The sequence below is a fragment of the Rosa chinensis genome, chromosome 6, assembly GCF_002994745.2.
Source record: "Rosa chinensis cultivar Old Blush chromosome 6, RchiOBHm-V2, whole genome shotgun sequence".
Classification (NCBI taxonomy): domain Eukaryota; kingdom Viridiplantae; phylum Streptophyta; class Magnoliopsida; order Rosales; family Rosaceae; genus Rosa; species Rosa chinensis.
This window is the reverse complement of record NC_037093.1, coordinates 3,786,665-3,806,381: the sequence shown is the minus strand read 5'-3', so window position 1 is coordinate 3,806,381 and position 19,717 is coordinate 3,786,665.

Here is a 19,717-nt window from a genome sequence, read left to right as displayed (position 1 = left end):
GTCATGGGTTCAAGTCACCATGGGGGCAGGAGTGAAACTCTTTGATTATCTTTTAAAGAAGAAAAAAAATAAAATTAATTAATCAGCAACACCCTTAAGGTCTCAATTTCAATCAACCGTACCCAATTTCTTAAGCTCTGTCAAAATTGAATGTTAAATCAGATGTTGGGTGTCCACCGTAAGGGCTAAAATAGTAATTTCAAGATTAAAAAAAAAACACAGTTTAAGGGCTAATCTGACGTTGTCTGGCCTCTTGGCCTCTGCTCCACCATCCTCGTCCTCCTCTTCTCAATCCCTGTAGCATTGAAACTCTACCATACCTGATTGCTTCACAACGAACATTTCGAGCTCGGAGTCTCTTCATTAGGTCGCATTGCTACCGAGCCCGACCTGCCTGCTCCTCCACCTACACAACGAGCACCGTCACAAGCCAGAACTATAGCTCGGACCTCCGACCTAGACCTGTCATCGTCGTTCAATCTCGCCATTTCTCCTTTTCTGGAGGGCTGTGATGGCGAGGAAGATTGCTGCGATATGGCTGGAGGAGCCATGACTGATCCTAATTGAGGTCAGGTCCGGCTATAGTACTCTATACTCGTTCGGAGATCTAAAACCAAGAACAAGAATTTAGTCGCTGAGACCTGTGTTTTGCTCGACGACGGCAAGAAGAAGCTCTATGAAGCCAAGGCCTCTTCTCAGCCCATGTTAAGAGAACGCCGACACAGCTTGGGACTAGGATTCCGAATGGGGTTTAGGATTAGGATTTCAACTGGTGTTAGTATATCGCAGCCTCGGAACAAGGAGGTTTGTGCTGCAGGGACTAAGAAGAGGAGGACGGGGATGATGAAGCAGAGGCCAAGAGGCCAGACGACGTCGGATTAGCCCTGAAACTATTTTTTTTTTAATCTTGAAATGACCATTTTAGCCCTTACGGTGGTCTCCCAACGTCGGATTTAACGTCCTATTTTGACGGAGCTTAAGAAATTGGGCACAGCTGATTAAAATTGAGACCTCAAGAGTGTTGCTGATTAAATTGAAACTGCAGAAACTAACATGATGTCGAGGTCAAACATCAGGGTAGTAAACTGAAATTTTTCCTAAGAAAAATAGTGTCTTCATGAACTTGTTTGGACAATAGCTGTTAAAGATATATGTTATAAACACCCCTGCCCCCTCATAAAATGGTGGCTGTGGCATTTGTTTTTCTCTTTTGTGTAGTTTAATTTACTGTTCTTGTATATATATTTCAGTTACTTCTATGTTGTAGTTTAATCTTACCCTTCCTTCCTATGGCCCAAAAAACTTTTATGTTCAAGATCCCCATCTAGGTTAGGAGAATGTTTCCTGTTGGATATGTTATCTTCTTATTAGGACTCATCATTTAGCCCTTCGACCCTAAGCCCGCCCGGCCCGGCCAGCCCTACCCTTTCTCAAATAGGGTAGGGTAAGGGTCATGCAAATGAAGCCCGACCCCACCCTATGTCCCGGCCCAATTGAGTCTGTAAAGGCCAAGCCCGGCCCGGCCTGGCCCTAAAAGCCCTACCCGGCCCAACGCTAAAATTTATATATTATTTTTATTATTTTCTATTACATAGGCTTTGTTTTCTTTAACTATTATTTTCCTTGTTACACAACAATTAATATTGATAGATTTAGAGAGATAGTTAATTGAATATAACCACCTTAACTAAATTAATAAATGTTATAAGTTAATTTCTATCTGTGTGTGTGTGTATTAAATATGATCAACAAAAAACAATGAGTCTTGTATTACCTATATAATCATTAGCCACATTTTGAGGAAAAAAAAAATAATGTATTTTTTTTTTTGTTATACAAAAGAAGGCCCATTTCAGCCATATTAATTCTGAAGGCCGACCCTACCCGGCCCTAGCAAATCGGGCTTTTTGGGCTGGTAAGGGTTAGCATATTTAAGCTCCGACCCGACCTTACCCGGCCCTAAATTTTGTTGACTTTGACTAGGCCTGGCTCGGCCAGCCCCTAAGCCCTAAAATTTAGGGTAGGGCCGGCCCTAGCCCGGTCCATGATGACCCCTACTTCTTTTCTTAGGTAATGTTTGAAAGATGGGATTTTGAGTTTCTTCTCCAATTTTAGCTCAACCAAACATAGCCTTCGACTAGAAATGTTCATGCACCATACCAATCAATCATTTTCGATGGTTGGAGTATGCGTTCCAAACTTCCAACGGACATCTAAAAGTTAAAATGAAAAAGATTACAGTGCCAAGAAGTTATCTCGGCATTACCGAATATTGGAGTGGAGTTTTAAACTGCTAGCCAGTTTCTTCTATTGATGAAAGTTAGTTTCTTTGTTAATAATGTACTTTTCTTTGCTTATATGTCACATTATTTGAGATTTCTTTATATCAATGTTCTATTGGGAAGTTTCATTGATCTAACTTTGTTTACAACTTTACACTTTTTGGCTTTGTGTTGCAGAAAAAGTTAGGAACAATGGATTAGAATGAAGCCAAGAATGAATGGGTCCTCAAGTCGTACATGAACAGGGACAAGAAACAGAAGTTTATAGGGAATTGATGCATTTAAGATTTTAGTTACAGACTTTAACAAACATTCAAAACGAAAGTTTAGAGTTTTTTCTCTCGAAATCCTAGCGCCGCTTCCTTTGGGCGGCTTGCAAGGAGGCCCTCGTCCCCTCTACAAGATCACTCCAATCTTATTTTTGAGGAATCGCAGGCTTCATTGTGCTTGGCAGCTCTCGTTGGTTGCCTCAAGTTCAGGCTGTGCCCACAGCAGGGATGCTTAAGTGCTCAGGGGAGGAGATCTATGTTTGGACTTGGGCGGCGCGTTCCTTCTTACAATGATTGGCGGATCTTTGATGGCGGTACTGGGCAGTTTGCTGCAACCGTGCAGAGCTGTGTTTGCATCTCGCTGTGGTCGATGGGATTACTAGTGGCAACCAGCGATGGTTTGGCTGATCAGATCCTTAATCCAAGGAGGTTGTTGGCGTGTCCTCTGGTGGCTTTGTTGGGTGCAGACGAAGTTGTGGGCGGCTGATGAACTTTGGCCATATCTGGGTGCTCGGTGCTTGGTGCCCATATCAGATCTAGCCTTCAGAAGGTTGGGCAGCTGTGGGGTCCACATCACTTTTCTGTTGGGTCAGAGTTCTCTATGGGCTTGGATTTGGGACCTTGGAGACTTTATGCATGATGTTTGGTTCGATTACATTATTTAGTGCCTCTCAGTCTAGCATCTGAATTATGGTATTCTACTATTTAAGTTTGGCTTATCTAGTCGTACACCGATTGAGGTCTCTAGGTGGCTAGAGTTGCTATTACAAGGATTTAGATAGTTTAGACTTGTGTTCATATGATTAGGCTTACAAGTAAGCGTATGTATTAACAGTGAAGGTCACACATGTCTTTTGCTTTGCGGCTTGTACCCATTTATGATTTTGGTATGAGATAACATCTAATGTACGTGCATTCTGGCCATGCATAAGTAATGAAATTATATATTCTTAAAAAAAAAAAAAAATTAGTTACAATTTTGGTAATGGTTAATTACATATAAGTGCATTTTTGAATGTTTTTTTAGCTATAGGTCTACCAACTATTTTTCCCCCTCATAAATAGCCACTAAACTAAAATTTATGTTAAATTTTATATATAAAAGCCAACATATTTATGTCAATGCCACTAGAGTAAAAAGTCAACAATCATTATCTCTCTTCTCTCCGGTGAGGTCTTCAGCCAGACCCTTGACCAACTCTGGCGGGGTCTCTGGCGACTTCCAACAAACTTCGAGAACCACAAAAGCTACTGTCACCAGCAATAAAAGTTAATCTGGTGAGATTTCCGGCGACCTCCGACGAGGTCACAAAAGCTGTTGTCACCAGCAACAAAAGCTACTCAGGTGAAATTTCCACCGACCTCTGGCACGATGACAAAAGCTACTGTCATCAGCAACAAAAGCTATTATTACCAGCAACAAAAACTACTCTTATCAACATTAAAAGCTACTCCCACTAACAACAAAAATTATTATCACCAGCAATACAAAGTACTCTGTTCCGGCAAGGTCACAAAAGTTACAGTCACCGCAAACAAAAATTACTCTCTCCAACACTAAAAGCTACTCCTATCAACAACAAAAACTACTGTTACCAACATCAGAAAGTTTCTCTCACCAATAACAAAAGCTAATATCACTAGCAATAAAAACTACTGTCACCAGTAACAAAAACTACACTCACCAACAAAAAAAAAAAAAAAAACTATTTTCACCAACATAAAAAAAGCTACTCTCACCAACAATATGAACTACTCTAACCATCACCAAAAGCTACTACCAAGCAAAACAAAAAACTATTGGCAAAGATTGAGAAAGCTATTACCAGAGACTAACAAAGCTACTATCACCAACAGAGAAAGCTATTACCAACCAACAGAAAAACCACTATGAAACATCATAACTATAAATTTACAATGTCGAAGGCTTGCAATGCTTAAAATTGAATGTAATGCACATATTATAATCCATCAACATAACTTGTATCCATGAGCATCATTCACTAGAGTAAGCTGTAAAATCCATAGGAATTACCAAAATAAAACCAAAGCTATCAAATTGAATGACAAATATCAACAAATGAGTTTCTACCTTTACCAAAAACTGTAACAATACATAACAGGTGTAAAAAAGGAGCTTTGTGTGCATATTCTATGGCTCATTACATTCCATTTCTTTATAACTTTTGTAACAGGGGAGCGAGTACTGATCAACTTGGCTAGGTTTGTAGTGATAGTATGGTGCTTTGTTGTTCTCATACTAACTCAAAGTTATACTGCGAGTTTTAGTTCAATAGCTTCAACCTGTCATTACTGATGGCTATCAGGCCGGTTCTTTTATCTATTGGGTTTTGAAGGAAACAGGATTTCAAGAGGAATACCTTTGGACATATGAGTCTCCAGAAGAATTGAATGAAGTCCTTCAAAAGAGGCATGGAAACCATGGTATTTCGGCTGCTTTTGATGAAACCCCGTACATGAAACTTTTTCTTGCAACTTATTGTTCAAAATATACCATGGTTGAGCCAACATTTAAAGCTGATGGTTTTGCCTTTGTAAGTTGTCGCTGTTTCTTTTTTTCTTGCCTCTGGTTTTCTCTCGCATACATGTTTTCTCATGTGAGATTTTTCTTTTGGGGTGATCACTTGCAGGTCTTTCAAAAAGGCTCAATTCTCACGCGTGATGTTTCAAGAGCAATCAGTACTAGTGTGCATGAGGGAACCGAGATGGAGAAAATCGAGGGCAAATGGTTCCAGAATAAAGCAACTTGTTAAGACTCCAGCACCACAAGTTCTTCCAAGAGTCTTACTCTTAGCCTTGATAGCTTTCGAGGCCTCTTTATCATTGCTGGGGTTGCTTCATCCTTAGCTCGATCTCCTCATAATTGAAGCCTTGTTCTTCCATGAACACAGGCACACTTTGAGGAGCTTTGATCCAGAAGCCTCATTTTGGAGTAGAATTCGTGTCCTATTGAGAGATTATATGACCAAAGGGACCCCAATTGGGATACTTAATAACGGGAGACAACTGCAAGATTCAGTTCGTGGTATAATAGGTGCCGTTGAACCTTCACCAAACACCAACACTCCCCCAAGGCCATCAAGCGCAAACACGAAATCACGCATTGTTATTGAAGAGATGGGAACGCCTCCTGCTCACATTGTTAATGAGTTGAATCCCAATGGTCAAGCAACCCTAGAGATTGAAAATGCATTTGAGTTGACTTCCCAAAGTGAAGAGAGGTCAATAACTAATTAGATTGCCTAAGAAGGCCATTGCTCTAGTTATCAGTCATTTGGCTTCAAGTTTTCAGTCTTCAAACTTTTTTGTGAAAATGAAACTTGGAAATACTGTAGTGATGCCCCTAGAGAATGTGGTTGTGATCAGTAATTTTTAGCAATGTTTGAAATGATCATGAACAGGTAAGGGTGCAAAGGTTCAATAATATGATGAGACTGTTGTATTGCAGGTTCTTCTAGAATAATGGAAATATATCAGTCAATCTACATACTTCAAATGAGGAAGTCATGTTTTTCGGAAGGTAAGGATGTCCAAGGTCAAAAACCTTCCATTATTCTTTATTGATTCTACCATCCTTGTCAGCATCAGAATCAGCATCAGCAAATGTCTGAAACACAAAATAAACGATACCGTGAGCCCGTTAGTCCTATAATTTCCACAAGCTAGATAAGATACAACACCATTTGCTCATCCTATCAGTCAGTCTACATACTTAAAATGAGGAAGAGTCATGTTTTCCAGTCCAGACATGCACTATGCAGCTGCTTTTTGCTCTCCTGACAATTTCGTCGGACTCCATCATTATGGGAATCACCATTTGATTAACCTGAAACCAACAGAGGCCATTTAGCTCAAGTACATAATAAAACACATAAAAACTGCCTTGGAGCTAGGCTTGGAAATTGGGGAAAAAATGCACCCACTTCTTGGCGCTCAACGAAGCAGGCCAGTATGTTGCTGACCGGATCTTCCATTAATCTTACTCTTAGCCTTGATAGCTTTTAGGGTCTTTATTAATCTTCAACTTCTAATGCTAGTCTCCTGCACCATTGATGCCATCTTCATCCAATTGCTTCTGACATTTGAGAGTTCAAACACAATGTTTCATACTCAGTTCGTTCGCAAAATCTGCCGTTTATTATAAGATTTTGAAAAAAAAAAAAAAGGAGCATAAATTTGTTTGAGTGCTAGTCTTTTAGGACTTACAGGGTCAAAGAACAAGGTGATACAGACTGATTAGAGAGTGACAGACTTTAAACACACAGTTTTAAGCCGCAAAAGTTGCTTGCACCCGTACATCTACAATGCAACATTATCTTTAGAGACAAACTGATAATAGAGTCTGGAACAAACAACATTACTGCTAGATTTAGGTACAAATCATAACATGCCAAACAGAAAGTGGAAAGCTCCCTTCAAAAAAAAAGAAGTAGAAAGCTAGAATCTTGAACACTTACTAAACAGAGCACACTAAAATCACTACCACATAGCCAAAAGTTTCTCAAGAGCCGAGTGCTTGTATTACATGTCAAACCTTTTCAATAGTGTCCAGTTGCTCGCTCAAAAATAGCACCTAATTCAACAAAAGTAGTAGACTAGTATCTAGTACTCCATGCTTCAATTTGACTAGCAAAATATCTTGCGCGCAGGTTTTTTTACTTGCCGCAGTATCTCTAATCCAACCAATATTTTTTTCAAAAAGAATGTTTCTTTGGTAAAATTATTGGAACATTTCATTCAATTTGTAAAATAAATAACTTTCACTCTCAGATCTTAATATAGGGCCATAAGTCAACTTGAACTTCTTATACACACACACACACATACAAAATTTCTCAGGTATGGATATCCTTACCTAAGCTTATGGAACGGATTTCTAGTTTTTGGCTACTTTCGATCACATATTCACATCTTAAACCGTACGTTTAGTTTTTAGGTCCTAATATATAGATCATCTCTACAAAATTTCAGCCAAATTGATGATCGTTAAGGCATCCAAAACTGTAATTTACACGAACGAACTGAATCTGTCAAACCGGAACTGTTCGTGTACATTGTTATAATTTGCATTTTGAATGCCTTAACGATCATCAATTTGGCTGAAATTTTGCAGAGATGATCTATACATTAGGACCTAAAAACTGAACGGTTAAGATGTAAATATGTAATCGAAAAGTTGCCAAAAACCGAAAATCAGTACCTAAGCTTAAGCTTAGGTAAGGATGTCCTTAGCCAAGAAAGACTATATAAATATATATATATATATATATATATTCAAGTGTAAAATGAAATAGGAACCCCAAAAAGATAAAAGGAAAAAATGGGCAAAAAAGATGATGTAGAAGCCAAGATTACTTGACTAATGTAACCGATTGTACTGCAAATTTACTATATATGAAAGTTGAGTTCCACAGTGCCACTGTTCCTAAGGCAACAATAAGGAACAATTCATGGGGCTTAGGAACAGTTCATGGGGTTGGAAAATTGAAATAGGGAAAGAGAAAGTAAATCTGTATTTGTAGACTCCTTCATGGCTACTTCTGAATGGGGTTGCCTCCCAAGTAGCGTTTAAGTTTAACGTCTTTCAGCCAGACAATACCTCCATTAAATAAAGTTAGTGACTATAATTAACAAAGAAATACAAAATATATAAACAAGTAACTATGAATTATGAAATACAAGTATAATTAACAAGTATATTGTACATAATTTCTCATACAAGACACAAGTTAAGTACACAAGTGAGTATAAAACGTGAAAAGTATTTTTACAAGTGTAAATTTTATAGTTTTATTTATTTGTTAATTTTAAATAGTGGTGTAAAACATATAACAAATAATTAACAAAAGCTTTAAATTCAATTATAAGCCTTCAACCAAGATTTAGAAGTACGGCCAAGGGTTCTAGCCTTAACTCCTGAAATGTGTGTGTGTGTGTGTACATATAAGTAACTATACATATTAAGAGCAAAGCTCCATCCCAAGTTTTCTTCAATTTCTTCCTCATACCAGCAGCTCTTCCGGTAACCATTTAGTGCTGGATGGCCTTTTCCATTCACCCCATTTCGAGTTCCATGTCATCCATTTTTCTGTAACTTCACAAATCATAATAGAAAAGATCAGTGTCTCTTAGTGTTTTTTTTGGTCTGAAGTGTCTCTTAATTTACAATCTATGAAAACCAGTTAAACATTTACTGCAATACCAAAAAAAGAAGCAAGACTTTCATTTATTGTGGTTTTAGTCCAGTTGGTTGTGCAGGAAAACACCCAAAAAAACAAAAAGACAATTTATAATATTAAGGTGAACAACATAAAAGCCTGAGGTTCCTAAACTTGTACAAATGCAAGGTTTCAAATTTTGTTTCGATTTCGGTATTTCAAATTTAAAGATATTTCGGAGAAAGTTTTAATTTCGGTAGAAATTTAGGTTAAAAATAAAGAAATCATATCAATTGCATCTGTAAAATGATATTGTTGAATGAAACTTTCACATAGACTAAATTAATCTATAATAAACCTATTTACAATGTAGCCCCTCTAAAATTATGCATTTATAATAGAATTGTGATATTTAATACTAGTGATTAACCAGTATTGTAGTAGGTTGCTAAACTAGTGTTTTTATCTACATGTAATTATAATTGTATTATATATTGATAATATGAATGTGATTTACTTTATTTTTGATGGCTGGAACCCAGTGGGAGGCTTGGCCATCATGCATTTTTCAATAATAATTAGAAAAATAAAACCCTCTCGGGGTGGGGGGGACGTAAAACCAAAACTCCGCGAATGAAAATGAACAAGTACAACAAAAACAATAAAAGTACTAAGAATAAGTGTTACTACGATGTTCGATCCATATGGTTCAACTACTTCCATTTATTATCATACAATACTGCTCCAAGTACATGAATTTTGGAAAAGAACGAAGGGATCTTGTAGGATTCCCAAGAAATTCTTCGATTTCTTCCGGAAGCAGATGAATAAGCATTTGCTTCTCATGTTCCGTGAATAGCACCCCATCTTGTTCCATGGAGGTTCCGTGTTGCTTGGGATAATTGTTTGCACCGTATCTCGCAAATGCAATTTAAATCTTCTCATATTTTTAGAGAGGGAAATCAGGTGGCAGATGCGCTTGCTAATGTTGGTTTGTCATCGTCAGGCTTGGTGTGGTGGAATGAGGCTCCTCCTTTTCTTCTGGATCTTTGTCGACGAGACTCACTTAGTCTTCCCAATTTTCGGTTTATTTGAGTTATAGTTTTCTTGTTGCTTTCATCTGTTGATCGACTATGGCATAGCATAGTTTTTCTGTTTTTTGGCTAGGTGTATGGGCATTGTCCTCCCTTCTTCTGTTTGTATCATCCAGCTCTTTTAATAAATCAGGTTGGGAGGCTCTGCTCTCTCTAATCATATTTCAGCCCAAAAAAAAAAAAAAGGAATATCCAGAAAGGCATTTAGGGAATCGGTCTAATTCTATCTCTATTCGTTCCAGGTTTGAAGAAAAGAAGTATCCCAAAAAATCGATCTTTCTTTTAGTTATTGAATCTCTCTTTGATTGATCAATTGTGATATTCTGAATCCTCATTACTAATGGAATCGAAACGATCTCTGGATTGATCAGAGGATCCTTTCAATTGGCTATAATCCGTTACTTGAACAAAACTAGATCTTGTGGAATCATATTGAATATTTGACAATACATTCCGTACCTTGCTAAGCAAAAAGGTACTTTGTTGTATTCAAATTGATTGGAAAAAAAAAAATTCAAAATTTCATATTTTCTCTATCAAAATATGAGTAAAAAACTTCATCGTCAGCGGCATACAAATTTTACAGAAATTTAGAAGAAATTTCGGACAAAATTTCGGTGTGAATTTTTAAATATATTTTGTGAGTGTGGATATTTCAGAAATTAAGAATTTCATGGAAATGTACGGAAATTTTTGAAAAATTTAGGAAAACTCCTGACGGAAATGATATTACATATGAATTTCGTTTCGGTACTTCCAAATTACGCAAATTTCGGTAGCTTTGGAGAAATTTGAACCCTTCAGTTTCAAATTTTGATTTCAGTTTCAATTTTGGAATTTCAAATTTTTAAAAATTTCAGTTAAAAATAAAGAAATCTTAATTGCATTTATAAAATGATATTTTTGAATAAAACCTTTACATACACTATATGCAGGTGTTGTCTTCTGTGTCTTCTGGAATTTTGGTGGCTGGATACATAGAAATTAGTATGGGTCTTGCTCGATCTATCGCTCTGGAAGAATTTTGGTGCTGCTTGCCTAGCGGTGGAGTGGCGGTTGTGCTTCTTCTCGTCGATATATGGTTGCTAGTGGTGGGGTGGTGGCTCAAGTCTAGGCCAACCTATGTTATTGTTTTCTTTGTTTGTGCCTCTGGGCTTCTGTTGTTTGGGTCTCTGTTGTTTGCTCTTATGGAAAGTACTTTACGGGCCTCTTTGTAATTGCCTAAAAAAAAATACTGGAATATTCTCACTTCTTATTGCATTCTCAAGTTCAATTAATGAACTCTGATATATTTGAATAGACACATCTATTCCTAAGTACAGAGCGTTTCTCTCTAAAAGTTAGAGAGAGAAAACAGATCTGAAACCAGTTCCCCTTCCCCTCCTCTCTTACCCATATCTTGATCCTTCAGAATCCAGATTGAAGGCTTAAGGGTTGGGGCGACCCCCTTGTTCGGGATCTGTCCCTATTTCCTTGTTTCACTTCTTGTTTTGTCTAATGTATCTCTTTCAATCCATCCTCTTCAATCTGATTTTTCCGAACCATGAGGCCAAATTCCTTGTGTTCTCTATCCATAACCATCTCTATATCCCCCTCACTTTTGTTCTTGCTTCCCTCTTTACCTGGTTTCTTGACGGTATCATCTCCCTTGGAAAATGGCTGCAAATCTCCTCCTACTTGTTGTGAAATTTTAATTAAAACTCGCAAGCGCAAGAATCGTCGTTAGTACAGTGTGCAAGTACGAGGTTGTTCCAACTGAGGATTGATAATCAATTTAAACCCTAACCTAATTAATCCAAACACAAAAGCACATAAACAATCAAGATAAAGAAGATATGGTTTTAAGGTTTTCGACTAAACAAATAATGTGAAAATTAAAGAAAGAAAGAAAGAAACAAATAATGATAAACCTAGGGTTTTAGAATCAACCGCTAACAATCCTATTTATGTTTCAATGCAATTAACAGATTCTTTTGTTTCTCTAGATGATAATTCCCGTATCTAAGTCCTTCTCAGGTACTCTAGACCATAGTTTTCCTTAAGTGCATGATGCTCTCCCTCTCGGGTAAAGATCTTATATCCTAACTATGCAGTTTATCCTTCTCAGGTATAAATTTAACATGCAAGACTCATTACGCTTTAGAAAACAAGGGAATCAAGCAAACCATTAGTCTTTCTCAAGTAATATGTAATGTAGTTTACCACACTTAATCACAAGAAGCTAATCAAATTATATTGCATCTTTGCTTCAAATTGGTCTTCCAATTACTATATGCAAAGCCCTAAGGTGATCAATCAAAGAACTTAAACATAAAGCATCAATTTAAATAGTGATTAAACATTCATTATAAAGAAACTATAAATCCATCGATAAATCATCAAAATACATAAACAATCATGATAGGGCATCATCCTAACCCTATAAAAGATTTAACAAAATAAAACTACATAAAACATAGGAAAAACATAAGAAGAATGAAAAGGGAAAAGAAGGGGATGATAGGTGAGTCGTCTCCGCTCCTTAGGCATCTACATTATGCTGTCGAGACTCTCTCTCCCTCATGTAAAATTCGTGCTCCCTTATGTAGGGAAGATTTATGCTCATCTTTGGCTTCATGTTTCCTTGTAAAACTTGGGTTTAGATTCCTTTCTTCATTTGGAATGGGAAAACCTTGAAATATCTCTTGGAGAAGTAGGAATAAGTTTATCATTGAATCTTCATCTGAATTAACTTCCTTGAAACATTAGGATTGACGATCTTGTGCAGCGAAACTTGAGTTCTCCACGAATGGTTGTAAATTCCCGAGCAGATTTCCTGTCTGACCTATTTTCACTCAAATAATTATCACTTTCTCCAGATGTATCGAAATTGAGATCCGTAAAATTCTACAGAAAGTAGACATCCGTCGCTTTCCAATGATATAAGGCTCATTGTCTGATTCGATCTGAGTATTTCCCAGTAAGTCGGCGAAGTTGGATGTTCTGCACAGACAGATTCACAGCAGTCTCAGATTGCACATTGCCTTTCAATCCTATTTAGCTCATTTTGGCTTCTTTTCTTCTTTCTATGGAACAAACCTACAGAAACACTAAAAGATGTAAATGAATCATAAATAAGGAGAACTAAACATAAAAACCAAGATTAAGAGGCATAGAAATATAGGATAATATGAGCACATCACTATTCCTTCTCAATTAGAAACTCCCCCCCCCCCCCCCCGGGGCTCTAGGAAGAACACTAGGTTGCTATTTCATTCTGAATCTCAATCTCCTCCGTGGAGTCCTAGACTAGAACCTAGACAACGAGGAGATCATTCCTCGGTTCGGCATCTTGCTGGGAGATCCCCAGTTTGGCTTCATTGGGATACCAGATTTATGTTGGTGCAGGTATTGAGATGGACATTTAGATCTGCTAGCCAGAGACCTTTGGAGCTTCGATTCAAATTCGGAATGAATCATCCTCGTAAAGCTTGGCTGCTACTTCTCACTGTTGTTTATGGCGAGTCTCGATGAAGTTTGGTTTTTGTGTTGGATTGGTGTGTGTGGGTTGGGCTTGTTTGTTGGCCTACTGTTTGGACTCCTGTGTGTTATTTAATGTATTCCAGTGTTATGTTTGATTTTGTAGCTCTTTCTGGAACTTATCCAGTATGCATCCTGTACCCTTCATGGGTTGTTGCCTCTTAATTAATTTTAATGCAACTTTTCTACTTGATCAAAAAAAAAAAAAAAACTCTGACTAGAGACTATGTATTCTAACAAACAAACAATAAAATAAAAATTAGGGCTAATTACTGTTTAGTATCCTGTGTTTTATGCCCAACATCAATTCAGTCCCTCGCCTTTCAATTTCATCAAAAACACCCTTATATTATCAAATCTCGTCAAATAGATCCTTCCGCCAACTACAGCTGTTAACTCGCTGATGTGGCATGCCATCTCAGCAAAAGTGGGGCCCACATAGAAATCAAGTTACCAAAATGACCTGGTATTAAAATAAGTTAATTTCATTCTCCATCGGTACTTATTTCTGCTTCTTCGGTTTCTTCTCTCCTTCCATTCACTCTTAATTAACAAAGTCTCAACAAGATTTTCGGATTCAGTTCTCAATTCGGCAATCCAAGTTATGCAGATATGGACGGTCAATCTCCGGTAAGTTCAAGAAGCTCCCTCGCCAACCGCTGGTGGCTGTGAGCTCCACCGTCTCCGTAATATCCATAAAATAAAACCAACAAACCAACATGAATATCAAACCAAATGGCTCAGTAATATCCATAAAACCCAAAACATCAGCACCCTAACTTTGCATATCCAATTCTACAACTTCAACGATTCCAGAAACATCAAATCATCAACTTCTGCTCACTGTATCATATCATGGTCGGAAATTGATCAAGGAAGACCAAAACCACCACCGTGAACAGTGAACCACGGTGGTTCAGTAACTCCAAAATTCCAATTTCTGCTAAATTCAAGTATATAGTGAGGTAGAGCTCTGCAAGGGAAACAAGTTTGAACCTGAGTTGAAACCAAATGTTGCCGGAAAACATGGAAATTCGCCGGAAAACTCAACTATCTTCTCCTCTTCGATTCTCTCTCCCAAGTTCACAGATGGACAAGAAGGTACCATAGCTTCTTCATCTCGCCAAGACGAAGTTAGCGCCACCGATCTAGCTTGCAGCCGTGGCCGGAGTTGAAAAATATGCCTGAAACCTCGAGAAGCTTTCGGGTTTCGTCCAGCTGTCGTTGCTGCTAGTTCAAAGAAGGGAGGACCGAGCTCCGCTTCACTCCGCCGCGAGGAATCTAACGGCAGCGGTGCAACATAGACTTGGTCCCAGAAATCTGCGAGCTGTCCTCACCGGAGTTGAGTCGTTTCGGAAATTGGGAGGGCGAGGTCGGCGTGGGCGTTTAGGGATTTGAGGATCCGAGGCAGAGCAGATGAGGATGATTTGGATGGCTTTGCAAATGAGGTCGCACAGCAGACTATCGGTGGGGAGCAGCGAAGGTGGGCTGGGCGACCGTCTCCGGGCCTGAGCAGAAACGAAGAAGAAGAGAAGAAAAGAAGGGAGAGAATGGTGAGGGAGTTAGAATAAGACATTAAAGAGCAAGGGTCATTTTGGTAACTTGATTTCTATGTGGGCCCCACTTTTGCTGACATGGCACGCCACATCAACGAGTTAACAGCTGCAGTTGACGGAGGAATGACGGAAGGATCTATTTGACAAGATTTGATAATGCAAGGTTGTTTTTGATGAAATTGAAAGGCAAGGGATTGAATTGATGTTGGCCACAAACCACAGGGTACTAAACAGTAATTAGCCCTAAAAATTAATAGACATGAAACTAAGTAAAACCCAATTATAAAGTTACTATTATGTGACGATAAAATAAAAGGAGGTTGCACATCTTATCAAATCATGTCAAGTTTTTTGAGTAATGCCATGGGGGCGGAACAATATATTCATCACAAGTCAGAATAGGCCATTATATACACTTCCGCTGTTATTTATAGACAGACAAGAAGCTAGTGGTACGTACATATAATCTTACTCATTGTATATTCAAACACGTAGAGAGAGCGGATATCCTCCTTCGGTACTACTCCAGAGATGCTAAAGAGGAAGTGGGTTCATATTTGTGCTTAGGTTCCTAAATACAATGAATTTATTGTAAAAGACAAGCTAAAAACATAGTAACGACCTAGGGCAACAACCCTAGCCCAAAATAGCAGGCCCAAGAAGCATCCAAAGGTATAGTCCAACTCCAGAGCCCATCAAGCTGGTCTGGCCCCAACCCACCATCCTCAACGACATGTCGTACACCACCATCCAAGTGCTCCTGACGACATGTTGTACGCCACAAACCACAGCAGCTGCTTGACCCGCTCTGCCACGACCCATGCCATTTCGATCTACGTCGCCGCGATTTCTCACCTCTTCAGCCCAAACCGCCGCGCCACAGGCTGCCACAGCTCATGCCAAATCACGCCGCCACATCTCACTCACCCTCACGCCGTCTGAAATCCCGCTGGTCTAGATCAGCACACCACGCCGCCGGTTAAGTTGCGGCCAGAAAAAGCCAAACCCAAGCCGTCCGGAAACTATCTGAAGCGCACCACCCATGGATGATCCTCAGGCAGAATTTGAACGAATGCCCGTCCGACAGCAAACCCCAAGGACGGCGAGGCTGAAAGCCAGCGCCGATCAAGGCGCCGCCGGACAAGATCGAATATTGAAGGGAAAAACTAGGCTTGGGCTCGGGTCGGGTAGGGCCCGGATTTTGCCAGAACCGAGACCGAGCCAGAAATAATCGGTCCGGGCCAGTTCGGTCTATTTAAGATGTGAGAACCGACAGGAGCCTGACTTGTTATGTTTACTGTCGGGTTTTCGGGCTTTTCGGTCCGAAACCTTAGTGGGTGAGGTTGAAGACGACAGTAGTCCCAAAGCCAAGCCACTGCTTCATCTTCTTCGTTCGAGTAGATCTGTTGGCTGCGGCAGCGAGAGCTTCTCCGGTGACTTTCAACTGCTTTCGGCGATTGCACTCTCAGAAGGGTCGAGTCTCAAAGAGAAAGCAAGCCAAACATTCATCATCATCAGCAGCTCGCAACGGTGCCGAGAATGTCAAATGTGGTGGGCTTTTCAGTGGGTTCATGATGACTTCATCTTCTTCATCCTCTTCGTCTTCCTCGTATTGGGTCCTTGAATTGAAATGAATGGAATAGGAATCAGAATTAGAACTTGAACTTTGGGAAGAAGTTTGTGTTGATGCCATTAAATTTGGGATGAAATGAACTGGGTTTTAGGTTTTCAATTTGAATAATCGGGGATTTGGGAAGAACTAGGGCCTGAGATGGTTTAGAGAGAGAGAGCGAGAGAGAGAGATAGGCTGAGAGCCAGAGATGGTTCAGAGAGAGAGAGCGAGAAAGAGAGAGAGAGGTTTAGAGCAGAGATGGTTCAGAGAGAGAGAGCTCGATCATGTGGCATACTGACATGATAAGCCATATAATAATTAATAAGCCCATTATTTAATAATTAGAGAGTGGGAGACAAAGCAAAAACGGGAGACAAAGTGGGGACAAAGTGTCTGACTGCTTTGGGGTTTTTTTATATATTTAATATATTATAATAACACCCAATAATAGAGGGAAAAGTGGCAAATGATAGGAAAATGGGCTAGTTCGGGCTTTGTTCGGGCTTTCGGTCTCTGCATATTTGAGGCCCGAGATCGAACCGAGAAAATATATTCGGGTCGGGTCTTAGACAGAACCGAGAATTTCAAAGTCAAAACCGAACCGAATCAGGCTTTTTTGCTCATTTCGGGTCTGGTTTTCAGTTTTTCGGGTCTGGACGCCCACCCCTAGGAAAAACCGGACTTTGGGAGTTTTAGGGTTTCTCTCTTGAAAGAAAAAACATAACATGATTCATCAAGGTGCGCTTGAACTACATTTTTTTTTTCCCTAAAAAATATGAGAGGATGAAAATAGATGAATAGTGTTTGTCTATAGGGCCTAACAAGCTAGTGGCTGGTCTTGCTCTAATAGCTGGTCTGTGTTCATAGTTGCTCTAATAGTTGGTCAAGTGGCTGATCGCATATTTGCATTCAATCACTTGCAGAACAAACTGAGTGATTAGTTCTCTTCATTGCCTTTTTAGTGGGGAGGAATAGTGCGGGAATGGCGAAGGTAGCGAAATTCCATGTCTCATAAGTAGCAACACCTATGAGCTAGAGCTTAATTACTATTCCCCGGCCTGCTATGTGCAGCCAAGCTTAATTTTGTTCTAGCTTACGATTAGTTCTTGCCTCTGTTCCCGCTTGCGCTCTTGACCTAACAGGCTAGGTACACTTTCTCTAATAGTTGGTCTGAACTATCTGCCTATGTATGTATAGAGTATCAGATAGATCTTAAGCACTATTCCCTCATATATATGCAGCTACGTACTTAAGCAGTGGCGGAACCAGGATTCAAAACCTGTCTAGGCTAAATAGCAATCAGTTAAATTAGACTAATCTCTCTCTCTCTCTCTCTCTCTCTCTCTCTCTCATATATATATATATATATATATATAATTTGGTACAATGTCGATAGCTCACAGCTCTCTGTACAATGACGATAGCCCATAAGAAACCAAGCAGTATCAGCAGAGCTACGTATTAAGAGTAAGTAATTCATTCCATAATTCAAGAAGCTGTTTTTCCTTTTGAGGATACATGTATAAAAACGTAATGTACTAGCGATCCGCATTTTTAGGATTAGAGAAGCAGAAAAATGAATATAACGAGAATGTTCAGGAACAAGTGAAATACTATAATTTATTTCATTCCAAAGTAATATCAAGCCACCACATTGCCCATCCGCTGGAATACAACAAGCATTACCAAAAGGAAGCTTAGAAACTAGCTTATCTGAAGCATCCGTATCGAGTCTAGTATATATCCATTAAACATAAAACATCAAGAGCAACTAAAGAAGAGAGAAAGGTTACTTGAGGGAGAAAACCTGGCCGTGAACAACCATGACAATTCCAACTTAGGATTGTCATTGTAAACTATTGAAAGAAGAAGGTTCTGCATTGGATTCTTTAACAGAGTCTCTGCCTCGTTTACAAGGACTTATGAAGAAAGATCCAAAATAAGGAGTCACATAATCTTGAATAGAGGTATGTAAATTTATGCTAGAGTTGAATCCGGTAAAACAAGTACACCATAAGCCTAAGCTTGTAATATGCAGATTAACAAAATCAAGAACAAACACTCAATAAAATTAATTGAGCAAAAGTAAAAGACAAAACTGGCCTTCACAAACTCAAAGCTATAATTAAACATTAATTGATAATTATCCAAGCTGAAAGAGAGAGCATAGTGACCAATTGTATAGGTAAGAACTTGAACCCAACTCATCGTCATAAGTAAAACCCAATTGAAGGCAAGGGAGCATCTGCAATCCTCAAAGCGAAAGAGGCACGGAGCCATCAAGGATTAGAAATAACCTCAACCCAAATGGATATCGAAGAGATTCTCTGGACCAGTGCTGTGTCTGATTCCAAAAACCCCAATTTTCCGTTGTTGCCATGCCATATTGTCTTGGTCTCCTCCACGAAAAAACTTATGATCGAGAGATTTATGATTTGGTTCTTCAAATTGATAATCTCTGAGATAGAATTGATTGAAACCCGGCCAAGGATCTTTCCATTTGATCACCAAAGCTACCCCAGAATCCCTAAGTTTGTGGGTTTAAGTTGAGTAGCTCCAGTCTCCGGATATATATATATATATATTTTTTTTCTTTGGGTATGGGCTGAGAGAAAATATACATATACTTAGGGGTTTTTGGGTCAAATTCTTATCTAGGCTGCAGCCCAGACAACCTACCATGTAGTTCCTCCCTTGTACTTAAGCTTTTGGTCTGGCCTATGATTCTATCTTTCAACTTTATACTTCCATTGAATTACCTCTCAAACACCTTCCTAGAAAGCTTGCCAGCTTGTTATTAGATTATGATGAGCACAAAGTGCACATCCTGTGTTCCTGTTATTGAACTTCGTTTTTGCTGTCTATCTCAAAATCTACAACTTAAAAATCAAAAAGTTAACTTCATCTACAGCATATTTACCGTAGAACCACATATGACAATAATGGTCGTCAACAAGTTTTTGTATTACCGGCACAAACACCGGATAGAGGGAATGCGATCGAATGACATGCTCCGGCCGCGTTCTGGCTCTTTTTATTATTAGCTACAGCATGCAGTAGGTTAATTATTCAATTAGTTAATCAGCCTGTAATGATTTGAAGTTGGATTAACGCTACAGCCACCTTCCAAATCTGCTTTTTCTTTTTGATCTTTTCGGATGCGTTTATGCATTACCAAGACTAATAATAGTGGTTAATTAATGAAT